The 14,704-nt window shown below is 41.8% G+C and overlaps 1 protein-coding gene across 2 annotated transcripts in view; it reads right to left on the reverse strand.

Moving 5' to 3' along the window:
- Positions 1–14,704, reverse strand: part of SMYD3 (SET and MYND domain containing 3) — an 836,228-nt gene that overhangs the window by 101,967 nt on the left and 719,557 nt on the right. The window lies entirely within an intron of this gene.

Raw genomic sequence — 14,704 nt, forward strand, 5'->3', positions numbered from 1 at the left:
TACAACAGACCCAGAAAGATGAGCAAGTTACTTGCTCCATTCTGGGCTCTTAATTAATAATAGCAATTACTTTTCCATTGAAGACAGTTGAAAGGTAGAGGAGAGTTCATAAAGTCCTTTCACCTAGTCCTCTGCAGGGATGACGCTAACAGATAGCTGGCAGATGCATTTACGATTGTGGATCCCAATTTATCTTACTTTGGGAGGATATTACCGTGATATTTCCCATTATAAGTGAGAGCAGATTTGTTCCTCTTTCATTCTGAAGGGCAGTAGGATGGTGTGATGGGTGTCCTTTGTGCAGGAAAAGCCATTATTATCACCTCTTGGCTCCTCGGAGTGTGGCCACTGTCTCTACTGCCCTTCACTTCCCCCAGGTCCCCTACCCTCTGCCCTATTTGGAAGCCACAGGCCAAGGCTCTCTTGCTCCTCCATTTACTATCAGGCTGGCCCACATCCCTTCAACAGACCCAAGAGTAAGAACACTACATGTCCCCTACCCACCATGTCCCCATGTCTCCACAGCCAGCACTTTCTTGTGAGCTCAAGAGCTTTGCATTATTCAACCCAAAGAATACTTTTTTTGTGTGTGCACAAAATAACTTTGGCTCTCTTAGAAAACTGGGCACTATCATTTAGGGAACCATTTAATCTCCATCTTTCATTTCTTTCAAGGACCTCTTACTGTTCTTTACAAACACTATCACTATTCTCTGTAAGTGATCAAATTTATGAGGTTTGACAAATCAGTTTTATTTGTGCAATTTAATTGAACATTCATTCATCTATCCTTGGAGAATTTCTGAAAGCTCAGTATGGACCTCACATATGCAGAGAAATAGCATGCGAGTATGCCAATTACATCTTTTAAAACTCACAAAACATGTACTTCATATAACATTGTTTTAATAAATTCTTCTTCAGACTTTCAAAGCTATATCTATCACTTATCATTTCTCTGTTGGTCCCTATTGGGGAAAATGGATTTCTTTCTTATTTTCTTTTCCAAGAACTAAAAAACAGGAAAAAGAGATAGCAGCTATGTCGTTGCAGGGGCAGCCAAGCAAGAGATTGATTCAACAGGAGAGATGCAATGCATCCCAAAAGATTCCCTAGGATTTGATATCCTGCTGCTTAGGGTACTATTTGTTGTAATAAGAAACTGAAGATTTTCTGCCTTGAAGGTCAACGTGTGCAGTGATGGCTCATGAAAGTCAAAGGAAAAAAAAAAGAAAAGAAAAAGTGAGCCACAATAAAAAATGCTTTTATCCTAGAAATTTTTTTCATAATTGAGAAGATTAAAAATTATTTCTCAGATTTTCTATGTTCTCCGTACCTACTGGTAAACACAGAAGACAAAATGTTTTCCTCTGCAGGTGACCTAGCTCCAGTGATGAAATGTGACTTTCATTGAGCTCCACAGGGAGGAGAATCTAATGCGAATCAGACAAATGCAGCAAAGCGGGAGGAAAAAACAAATTTCTTATGTCCTGTCCTGGAGCTGCAAGAGTCCAGGTAGATGCAGGTGTGGAAACATCTGTGATTGGTTCATAGCTGGGAGACCTGGAGGTAAAGGAGAATTCATTCTTGCCCCATGTCAGGATGGGAATCAAGGCTAGCCTTGGGAAGAATGTGCTGAGCCAGAATGAAAGATGTCTTCGGGAGGACAGGCACAGACAGGAAAGTGACGGGATCTGAAAAGACGGAACCTGGAGGCTGGATGAAGCGTCAGAGTGAGCAAAAGGAGTCTTGGAGCAACAGCAGACTGGGAGAAAGTCATAGCAGGGAACTTTAGATCTCCCAGAACATTGCCACAGAGGGAGGGATAGGATGTTTTTTTTCCCCCCTTCAGATTTTCTTAAAGATATAAGTGAGGGAGTTACCTAAGCTGGGAAGCAGTTTTGAGAGATGCTTTTCCAGGCCTGAATTTTTCCTGAAGCCAATGTGACAGAATGAGTGTCCCAAACTCTTAGCCTAAGGGCTGCTGAGGGGATTTGGAGGTTGACAAGGAGCAGGATTTGGTGATAGATAAAAGAAGAAAAGCAAACTTAGATAAATATTCTACACATTAATGTAGAATGAAGGTTGAGGACAATCAATTACCCTTGGAGGGGTGCAGATGTCAGTAATATGTTCAGATCAGAGGCTAAATCAAATATCAGGGGCCACTCAGGTAATTACCCCACAACACTTTGCTGATAAAGAAACTTCTTTTCTTCTTTTTGGTTCTGGGGTTAGAGCCAGCAATGCACAGGGTTTACTCTGGGCTCAGTGTTTAGGGGGCACTCGTGGCATTCCTTGAAGTACCATATTGTGGTGCAGGAACTGAACCAGGGTGAGGTACATGCAAAGCAAGCACCCTACCCACTGTACTATCTCTCTGGCTCCAAGATAAGGGACTTCTTACTGAAATTTGGACTTCTACTTACCCACATACTTCCTACTAATGTGTGCACATAAATCTGGGATAGCTTTAACCATGCTGTCAAAACAAACAAACAAAAACCAAGGACGTATCCAAAACAGCAGCTGGGGGCTAAGCAGTCCATGGAAGTGGAACATAGTTTTTTGTCCAATGAACTGAATGGAAGTGGCACATGCAGGGATGCCATTTAAAGATGCCATCACTTCAAGGAAAGGCCATTTATGGGCAACATATGGAGGTCTGGTCCAGTTCTTATTTTAGGTTCAAGTTCAGTGGAAGGTGGCAACAATGTAGGATTTGTCTTGATTTGACAGAGAAAAGGTATGTGTTCCCTGGGTCCTGACCTGGGGGCTGAAAGAGCTGAGAAGGCTGTGGAATGGCTGACACTGAGCCATGATTATGGGATTTGGGGGCAACGAGGAGCAGGTATCCTTGCCAGAGGTGAAAATGAATCTGAAATTAAAGTGAAATGATGTCCCAGTTACTTCACATCACAGGCTTTATTAGCACCTCCTGACCCCACAGAAATATCACTTCATGTAAGACTGACTATTGTTTTGATTTTTGGGTCATGACCGACAGTGGTCAGGGGCCACTCTGGACTCAGCCCTCGGGAGTCACTCCCAGTGGTCATCTGGATCAAATATAAGAGTCTTGCCTACAGAGTGTGTGCTCCAGCCCTTTCAACTATCTCCATGGCCCTAAATGTGACATTTTATTCTAAACTAGTCCACTGGGTCAGTGTAGGTGGTTCTGGAGAAAACGAAAGAATTCTAGGCAGATTATCTCACAAGGAAGAAACCACTGTTCTGTACATTATTTTATAACAAAAGTAACTGAAACTTAAATACTTTATTTAATCCTGTAATCAAAAGTTTCCCCCCTAAAATGCAAAACATCACATTCCCCAATCGTTATCCTCTGGAATATGGTTTCTGGAAAGCTATTCTTTAGTGACCAACTAGTACCTACTAGTACTAATAACTAGCATGATCCTGGTTCTAATGAGAGTTTTCCTAATCAACCCCAATTAACCCTAATCAAACCTTAATCAATCTGAGCATGTTAGCATTTGGCTGGTTAGCATCTTAGATGTCCCAACCTCAAGTAGAAGGGCTGAAAACAAGGAGTCAATTAACTTCTGAAAGTTTCAAATTTATGCAAAACAAGCACTGTAGCACTGTTGTCCCGTTGTTCATCAATTTGCTTGAGTGGACACCAGTAATTTCTCCATTGTGAGACTTGTTACTGTTTTTTGGCATATTGAATACGCCATGGGTAGCTTACCAGGCTCTGCTGTGTAGGCTAGATATTCTGGGTAGCTTGCTGGGCTCTCCAAGAGGGATGGAGGAATCTAACCCGGGTCTGCAAGGAAAATAAACCCCTGGACCAATACTTTAGAGGAATCGAGAAGAAGGAGATATGGTTGGGCTCGATAAATCTAGCATTAGATGCTACAGCATCCTACCAAATCCACATGTTCAAGTCTTGCTACTATGGCATCATTAATAGATCCATTTCTGGATAAGATAGGAGTGTTACAGATCTCTGGTTTCCTAATGGTTCCTACTGGTGTGAGATGGTATCTCATTGTAATTTAGATTTTCTCTAATGATAAGTGATGCTGAGCATTTTTTTTTATGTTCTTACTGGTCATCAACCTGTCTTCCTCTAAGAAGTACCTTCATGTTCTACAGATTAATAGATGCTGAAGATCACACACACACACACACACACACACACACACACACACACACATGCGTCACACAATACACTGGAATACTACAAAGCTGAAAAGAAAATTGAAATCATACAATTTGGTGCAACCTGGTTGGAACTAGAAAATGTCATGTTCTGTGACAGAAGAAGAAAGACAAACATAAGATGATCTCACTTATCTGTGATATATAGAATAACTGGATAAAGAAATGTAATGTAGTAAAGGGGGAGAATTCCTAGATAACCCCTGACCCTAGAATTTAGGGAGAAGAACAGAGAAGAAAAGAAATCAAAGGGGGAAGGAAGAAGAAGAAAAAGGGAAGTAATGGTGAACGGGAGTGGAGGCTTCAGTTATACTGGTGATGTGGGAGAGTGATTAACCAAGCTTTGGAAGCTAACTGAATCCTTGTTCTCAGTTCTTCTACTTGAGGTTGGGAGATCTAAGGTGCTAATAGGCCAAATGCTAACATGTTCAAGTCTCTGGGATTGATTAGGATAAATCCCAATACTCTCATTAGAACCAGGAGCGCACCAGTTATTAGTACTAGTGGGTACTAATTGGTCGCTAAAGGATAACTTTTTCTAGAAGCCATATTCCAGAGGATAATGATTAGGAAATGTGATAACTGTATATCCAAACAGACTCAATAACACTGAAAACATGAGACCTATCTGTAATGACTAGAACTTTGTAATGTACCTGTCAAGGTGACGGGGTGAGAGGGGGTGTGTGGGAGTGGGAAGGGAGCATGGAAACATTGGTGGAGGGAAGTTGACACTGGTGGTAGGATTAGTGATGAAATATTGTATGCCTAAACTCAACTATCAATAACTTTACAATCACAGTTCTCTAATTAAATAAATAAATATTTTAAAAATCAAAGGTCTTATACATGTCCTGTCACATGCAGATGCTGGGGGTGAGTCTCCATCCCCAACAAGGCCTGTACATTTCTCAGCAGTGTCCAATCATTCTGTGTCTCTCTAAAGTTAGAAGAGAAATATCCAAACTGAACCTGCTTGTTGAATTTTGTCCATGAAGTTACCAGCCTATCTGCTGGTACCCTGAGCTCTGTGAGATTTTGGAGCATTGGTTCAAATGCCAGGAGCCTAAGAAGCAACAAAGGACAAAAGATTGTAAAGATACATATCTACCTGTGTCTTCTTTCTCTGAGAGTCAGTGTTGTGCCAGTACTATATAGACATTCTTTGATTTTTCTTCTGGAACTGTGACCACAAAACTGGGTCTCTCTTATGCAACAAGTGAATTGAAGCTAGCACCACCCAGCGCATCAACAAACAAGCAAACATATAGGCAGCTACCTTATAGCAAGGCATCTAGGGGCAAGGAAGTCAGCACCCTTTAAGAGAAATGGATTAATGAAAGAGGCGTATTTCATTTCTCTGCCTTCTCAAAGTGCAGTGAGAGTAATTGATCATAATGCTCTTTCCTGGTCCCTTCCAAAGCCTCCAGATTATCCAAAACCACAAGTAATTAGGTTTGAACTGAAGTCAAAATTTTGATGAGGAAGTAAGCATTTGAACCATAATTACTATAATTTTATCCTCTCCTCCTTCTTCATCCCCCTCCCCTTCTCCTTCTACTTCCATTTTTCTCTTTCACCTTCAGTATTTTATTTTGTTGAATTTCTAGATTCTCAATGGAGAACCCTGTAGAATGAAAGTAAAAGAACTGTCATCAAGAAGGTTATATTTGGGGCTGGAGCGATAGATAGAACAGCGGGTAGGGCATTCGCCTTGCACATGGCTGACCTGGGTTCGATTCCCAGCATCCCATATGGTCACCCTGAGCACCACCAGGAGTGATTCCTGAGTGCAAAACCAGGAGTAACCCCTGTGCATTGCCGGGTGTGACCCCAAAAAAAGCAAAAAAAAGAAGGTTATATTAAAAGTGAGTGGTCATCTGTGGAATATAGAATAATAGACTATAAGACGAACACCCAAGAATAGTAGAAATAAGTACCAGGAGGTTGTCACCATGGCTTGGAGGCTGTTCTCTCATTCTGGGCAACTCAGAGAAGGGAACAGCAAGTAAAATGTGGTTGTTGGTCATGTGGGGGAAAGATGATGCGGGCCAAATATAGACTAGAGACTGAACACAATGGCCACTCAACACCTTTATTGCAAACCACAACACCTAATCAGAGAGAGAGAACAAAAGGGAATACCCTGCCATAGTGGCAGTGTGGGGTGGGGGGAGACGGGACTGGGATGGGGGGGTGGGATGTTGGGTTTACTGGTGGTGGAGAATGGGCACTGGTGAAGGGATGGGTTATCAAACTTTGTAAGGGAGAAACATGAGCACAAAAATGTATAAATCTGTAACTGTACCCTCACGTTGACTCACTAATTAAAAATAAACTATAAAAATAAAAAAAAATAAAATAAAAGTGAGTGGAACTTTTCAATCTCATGGTGATTCAATAAAATTTTTTAAAAAATAAATTAAAAAAAATGAGTGGAACTTGATGGACTCTTTATTCCCTTCCCATGCATGCAACTCGGCTCCAGTATTAGGGGAAGTGGCGGGCTACTGCTAAGAAATCAATTGTAGAGAATTATCAACAAAGAAAAAGAGGCTCTGGTAAGATGGATCAGATAAGTCAATATTTTACACAAACACACACGAAGCTCAAAAATCATGTATAGGTGTTTGGCGACCAAAGACACTTTAATTGAAATTTACAGGGTGGAAAAAAACTATTAAGTGGCTAAGGATTACTCTCCATCTCAGTAAGCAGAGAATAAAACATTTGTTTATTCACTGGGTGAAATAATCCTGTAAAGCCTCATCATAGAAGATAGATGACAAACAAGGCAAATCAGCGGAACACTGGATGAAGGACAGAAACATCATCACCTACCCCCTTCCGGAGCACCCCAGTGGGGACAGAGAACTGACTCTGATTTATTCTCTAGATCCTTACTTTTTTATTCTGAGTGTGGCCCAGGAAGGTGCTACATGTGATGCAATACCAGAGCCTCCAGGAGTGAGCATCAGTGACAGGTGGACTCATACCTTCATGGAGAACGATCCAACAACATCTGTGCAAAGCAGAGCGAATGACTGCTCAGGTAAGTGTGGGTGACTGCTCATTATGCTCCAAGATATCCCCGTGGTGATATGTACCCCAAGCTCTGCTTGCTCTGGGATTAGAATAGTCTCATGATTGACGGCAGTTACCCACAAAGAGCAATTGTATGTCTTCAAAAGCAGAGCCAGCTTGAAAACAGTACTGGAAGGGACAGCTGGGAGGAAAACTAACATTTTACCAACTTACCTGCCAACACTTCTGAGAAAAATGTTAAAAAAATTACTGGCAAATGAAAATAGCTGTGCCTGCTATGTAATTACTGGCAAGCTCTGAGTTAAAAACACCTGGGTGTAAACATGTCATGTACACAAACTACAGCTGCATTTTACCTGCACTCTTTCTACCACTTTATACTGACATCAAAGCTTGGAAACCTATCTGGGCTGATAACTCTTTCCCACTTTCCTCTCTGAACATGGCATCTCAGATCTTTTCACTCTGATTGAGCATGGCCCCATCATATCTGCCCTTGTGCTTGTTCAAGCCTTCTTCATTCTTACCCTTCTGTTGCTCTCCCAGGTAACTCACAAAGAAGACTTTCCCAGCGTCCCCCAAAAGATTTGCTTCCACTGGACAACAGAATTAATGCAAGCAAATCTCACTCTGTAAGAGCAGACATTGATCATAAAAATTAGAACAGATTTTTTATATTTCAGAACAAGTTGAGATCAGGTAACATAAAAACATATCATCTGGTCTCAACTGCTTTGAGTTAAAAAGAGTGACATTTTGATGGACATGATTTGGTGACAGTTATTCACACTTAAAATAAATGTCACCTTTGATACAGCAAGTTGGCATATAAAAATCTGTCATATAGATTTACCCTGTAGTTTGACTCACATCAGGACACCAGGACATGTGTACATGTATGTTAATGTTTAGTACACTAAAACTAAATGGGGAAAGTGGGGGACAGGGGTCAACAAATAATGGTATATTTACAAGATTAAAATATTATGCATTTGTTAAAAAGAAAGAGGTAAATATGCAGGAGCTTATGTGCACAGAGTCTATACTTTGTTAAAAGGCAGAGAAAGCCAGTTACAGTATAGAGACACAGTATAGAAAGTGATATATATTTTTTCTCTTAGTCTGCTACTGGGAATTCTTGGTTTTTCCATTTTTGCTCTTTCGCAGTCCACTTACAACCTTACTAGGCACATTGAACAAATCAAGACTGGGACTAAGTATCTTCAAGAAAAGGAAGAGAGAGAGAGTGGGAGGAGGGATGGAGAAGAGAAAAAGAAAAAACTTGTATGAAGTTTGAAGAGGAAAAGAGTCGAGACTAAAGTAAACATACTTGAGGATGGCAGAATAGCTGAAAAATATTAAAAGGGAAGCTTAAAAATATGGTAGACATGTGCAGCTCCGGGAGAGGTAGGGTCGCTGTCCCTTGGCCTTTTCCCCCCTGGATAGCATGGTGACCGCCACCATTCAGAACCAATTGGGCAGAGAGGGAGGAGTTTGCAGTGATGGGACGGGATGCATGGGGAATCTTGCGATGGGGGAGGCAGATGGCCCTGCCTCCTGCCCAAATGAAACCCCGAGCAGTCGCCCATGTACAGCTCCTCCGCTCCTGAACAGCCACGATCCCAGCGCCACAGAAACCAACCTCGGAATGCAGCGGCTGCTGGCAGAAATACCTCTGGATTTAATACCAGAATTCCAAATCTGGGTGGCCACTTTCGCGACCGTGCAACATCATATGATCTTTGTTACCAACAATAGAAAACATACAATCTAAAAAAAAATATGGTAGATAATTGAAACCCCTTTCAAAAGTACCCCCCTTGAAAGCCAAAAAGACAGGCAGGTGTGGCATCAGGGGATGGCTTTAGAACCAGGAGGACCATTCTCCTCGACAGGTTCCAGTGAATCCTACCCATGAAGAGCACAATAGCTCCACTTTGCTCCACAGGGATGCGTTTTTTCACCTTGCCATAACTCACCATAAACATACAAAGACATCCTAACATAGGTTTCTAATCACACAAAAAACACATAAAAAACAACCAAACTACAAAGGTCTTAGTGGTAAAGCAACATAGAAACCCACCAGGCTTAGTGAGTGAAGACACTATCCCAGTTGACCCAGACAGTAAAAATGAGCTGTATAACCTCTCTGGTAAGGAATTTAGAATGGAACTTTTAAGGATGCAAAAGGAACTCAAAACAGCAACAACAATGAAAGCAATGGAATACACTGCCAATAAAATACAAGAGAAAATGAGAGTAGACATGAGGGAAATACAAGCAGAAATGACAGATCTGAAAAACATGGTAGGTGAAATGAAAAACTCACTGGTAGGCCTCATCAGCAGAGTAACAGCTGCTGAGAATAGAATCAGTGAGCTCCAACATGAGGTACATAAAATCACCCTCCAGACAACAGCAGAAGATGCAAAAGAGCCTCAAAATAAACCAACAGATATCAAAAGAACATCAAGATGAAGAGGAACAACATAAAAATAATTGGGGAGGGACAGGAAGAAAACCCTGATGAAGAAGCAGCTGTCAAAGCCATAATTGCTGAGAAGTTCCCAGAGCTGAAGAGTGCCTGCTCCCAGATTCAGGAGGCCTAAAGGGTACCAGCCAAAATAAATCAAAATAAAAGTACCACAAGACACATCCTACTCAGACTGAGTAAAATCATAGATAGAGATAGAATACTGAAAGTAAGAACAAAGAAGGAAATTGCTTATAAAGGAGCATCCTTAAGATTCATGGCAGACTTATCATATGAAACTCTCTGGGACTAAAGAGAGTGGGGGGATATAGTAGAAAAAAATCACTGAAATGAACACATCACCAAGAATACATTACCCAGCCAGACTCTCATTCATATTTGAAGGAACAATACACTGTTTCACAGATAAACACTCAGGAACTTCATAGACTCAAAACTAGGGTTACAAGAAGAACTAAATGGGCTACTTTAATATAAGACAAGTCGTACAATGATACCAAATTCCTACAGAAAGATAGCACAAAAACACATCACAATAATCTCTCTCAATGTCAGTGGATTAAATGAACCAATCAAGAGGCAGGATGCATTAGGAAATTGAATCCAAAACTCTACTGCCTTCAAGAAACACATTTGAACAGTCAAAGCAAACATGGACACAAAGTCAAAGGCTGGAAAATGATTCTTCAAGAAAACAACCCCCTCAAAAAAGCAGGGATGGCCATATTAGTATCAGACAACATAGACTGAAGGCTGAAGAAGGTTGTAAGAGACAAGTGAATATTATTAATGATCAAGGATCTGTACATGAGGAAGAACTCACACATCTAAATGTATATGTACTAAATGAGGAACCAGGAAAATACTTAAAACAGATGCTAATATACTTGAAGAAAGACATTGATAGCAAGAAAACAGTTGGAAAATTCAACACTGCTTTGTCACCTCTCAGTAGATCAACTAGACTAAAACTCAGCAAGGAAATACTTATTTAAGAAAATAAATGGGTTACCTAGGGGACATCACCACACTTTGCAATATTCTCTTCAATATGAAAATGTTTTCTTGCGGCTGCAGAGAATTCCATTTTGTATATATACCGCATTTTCATAAACTATTCATCTATCATTGGACAACTAGGTATTTCCATATTTTAGCTATTATACTGAGTGCAACAATGAATAATGGTTTACAACGTCCTTTTGAGAGAGTGTTTTTATGTCCTGGAGGTAGATGGGAACTAGAAGATATTATGTTGAGTGAAATAACCCAGAAGAAGAAAGACAAACACAGGATGATTTCACTTATCTGTGGTATATAGAATACTGGATGAGAAAATGTACTGTAGTAAAAGGGTGATGCCTCAATCAACCCTAACCCCAGTATTTAGAGAGGAGAAAGAGAAGGAAAGAAATCTTGGAGGGAAGAAAAGAATGGGATGCAGTGGAGGGAACAAAAGAATGGGATTCTGCCATGAATCCTTGATGAAAAGTCATCAAGGATTCATTTATACTGGTGACATAGGTGAGTGGCATCGCCATATATCCCAAAACAGAGTCAACAAAAACTGAGATCTAAGCTGAAATCATTGACACTTGGTAATGCGCCTGTCAAGTTGACAGGCAGGGATAGGGCGGGTGGTGGGGTGGGGAGGGAATATGGGAACATTGGTGAAGGGAAGTTGACAATGATGGTGGGATTGGTATTGAAATATTATATGCCTAAAACTCAACTATCAATAACTTTGTAAATCACAGTTCTTTAATTAAAAATAGAAAAATAGCAAAATTCTTTCTAAGTTCTAAACTATCACATGGCATACTTACTAGTTTTTGGAGCCTGATTCATCATACAGTTAAGATTTGCCTAAATTTGTTTTGGTTTTGTTTTGGGGTTATACTGGGCAGTGCTCAGGACTTACTCCTGGCTCTGTGCTCAGGAGTCACTACTGGTGATGTTTGGAGGCCATAATTGGTGCCCGGATGAAATCTGGATCAGCCACATGCCCTGACACCCTGTACTACCTCTCTGGCCCAAAATTAAAATTTTGAATAAACTTTAAAAAATATATTTCTATTACTTTCATTCTGTGTAGTGTTTATTATGCTAAGCGACAGATGCCAATACATATATAATTTCTGATACACAGACCCTCATAGAGACATGACCAGATGCTAAAGATTATATATTTTCTTGTACATGAAATAATTCAACCTGTTTGATGAAACAGAAATCACTTGACATTATGTTGTGTCACAGAAAGAATTTTCATTGAGTATAAAAAAGAATTTTCATTGAGTATATGACCGTGGAGCAACAAGGGAATTTAGGCAAATGTAATGATTTGGATGAAAATGGAATATGGACATTTTATTCTGTGGGGTCAGCAGGTAAAATTAAGCCAAGGTCAGAAATGACAAAATCATGACTGGAAAGTTGGCCTACATCTAGTTACTACAAATGTTGTTAAACTGCCATAGCAGATGGCTGGGTAAGTCATCTCCCAGAATGTCATGCCCAGCCACCTAACTTCCAGTGTCCTTGGTGAAATGAGAGCAAAAATCCCACTCAGAGCATTTGCAGAGATGAATAGATGGGACAGTTCAGACAGCTAGGTTACAGTGTGAGTTGAAAACCTGAGTACACTGAAGAAGAGAAAATCACCGCCACCTCCTCACTGTAGAAGAGAAAACCACCTCCACTTCCACTTAGGTTCCTGCTCCCTCCAAACTCACTTATTCCATATTTTCATTTTTGACTGAGTGAAAGGGTATTTTTGTTTGCGTGTGTGTGTGTGTGTGTCTTTTTGACAAAGTTTGCCAACACCCAATCTCTTTTTGTTTCTTTGTTTGTTTGGGGGGTCGGTCACACCTGCAGGGCCAGGGGGACCTAGCTATGGGACGCTGAGGATCAAACCTAGATCAGCCATATGCACAGAAAATACCCTACCAGCATCCATTCCTCGTTTGTCTGAATTTTGTGGGGTTTGGGTTATTTAAAGAGCTTCCCTCTACTACCCCTTTGAAAGTCAAAGGTTTGGAGTTCATTTAATGGCTTGCTGCAGATGGAGTTTCTTGAATATATGAATTGCACAGGCAGAGAAACCAAAGGAGTCTTGGATTTTGTCACCCAGAACAAAAACAGAATGTACATTTATGAGAGACTGTGTCCTGCCAACCACCAGCAAAGTAAAACCCAGTGCACTCCAAACAATGTGATGGACTAGGTATCGCAGGCAACAAAGGCCTCATTGTTGATCTCAAGTTTAAGTCAATGAGACTGAAGTTAATTGTATGGTAAGAACATGTGTCTTTTTTAGAGAGGTTTTGGGAAATAATGAGGTATAGGGGTAAGGCTCAAACATACATGCAGAATAAGCACACCAAGATTGTGTGGTCTTCATGATGAAGTGGAGAAACCAAGCAAAATCTCTGGGCACAGAATGGCCAAGAGGGCCACCTGAATACCAACAGGAAAGGGAGGACCAGGCAGGAGGGGTCAGTGCCTGGCCAGGGGCAATGAGCAGCCTGGGGTCCTGGGGAAGAACAGTTTCAGTCTGCATCTCCCCGCTGGCTTCTTTTCATTTATCCAAAAGTCTGTGGGCTGCCTTCCCGAGCCCAGGAATCCAGAGGGGTTACACCAATCATCCCTGAACTGCCTTGCATTGCGCCACGGGATTCTCAAGAGAATGAAGCTTTATCTCTTTGTATTCCATTCATATTTTCTGAGAACCCACAAGACTTATCATATCGAACAGACACTTCATGCTCTGGGAAAGTCTAGCGTCTCAGCCCTCAAGGCAATCTCTCCTAAGTTTGATTAAAGCTGACTCACAGTCTGGACTGCAAAGCTGTTCAACCACAAGACAGTGGAAGAATCAAGTACCGAAGTTCTGCAAACGTCCTCTGGGTCACTCTGGTGCCATGGTTGGCAGATGGGCCTCAGCCATCCCTGGGCCGAGGCGATGCCTATTCCTCTCTGCCTGTACCACTCTCCTGGGTGTTGGCCTCTCTTCCTGACACAGGGTTAACTCAGGCACCTGAACTGATCCTTGATCCCAGACCTGTTGACTTGCTTCTGCTTCACCATGTTGATCCTAGGACTTGGTTCTCTCGTCTCTTTGAGGCTTTCACCGAGAGTACAGGTGGGGGACAGGTTAGTAGCCTCAGCTCTGCTTCCCTCTGCTCCCTGGCACAGAACCACTCCCTTGCCTCTTGTCCCGTGTGGTACAGGTCTAGACTTGGATTCCTCCTCTGCCTAGCTGCAGGGGTTTAGGGGGAGAAGGAAGCTAGATCAGGTTTACAAAATTTTCCGAGCTAGAAAACTTAGTTTCTGCCCAGAATAGTGCTCTGATCTTTTAGGGGCCTTCCTTGGGGGAACCTTCCCAGTAGTGAAAGACCTTGCTCCACACTGGAGACAGATCTTTCAACCTCAAATGACAGAGAGTGCCTTGGACCCAAGTGTGTCAACTCCCATAGTTCTTAGCTCACTGCACCAAACTCCCAGCCCGACTTCAACGCTGTCCTCCTTCGCAAAGCTCCTCTGAGGTTATATGAATATCTGGGGGGTAAAACGTCCTGTGGTCTCAGGTTGCTCCAGTCACAAAAGAAATAATTACCAATAATTCCTTGGCCTAACTCCACAGCATGTCGAAGCAGGTCTGTTATCTCTGAGTGCCTGCCTGGGTCACTTGGAGGTTCTGAGGGCACATTATTCAAGTAAAGGTACCTTGCAATGCTAAAGCCCTCATTCCCTCCTGCCAGACTGTGTCCCACAGCCTCCTCACCAAAATCAGAAATGGGTTCAATGCCTCAGTTTCCCTTTTTGGCACGAGCCTGTCCCTCCTCCTCCTCTCCTGCCCCCCGCAGGACTCTACACTGGCCTCAAGAAAGGCAGCACTGTTCTCACTGGCCAGGTGGGCAGGGAGGCATTTGCAGACTCTACAAATGATGACGGACATTTACAAATGACAGC

This window comes from Sorex araneus, chromosome 9 (assembly GCF_027595985.1).
Source record: "Sorex araneus isolate mSorAra2 chromosome 9, mSorAra2.pri, whole genome shotgun sequence".
Lineage (NCBI taxonomy): Eukaryota > Metazoa > Chordata > Mammalia > Eulipotyphla > Soricidae > Sorex > Sorex araneus.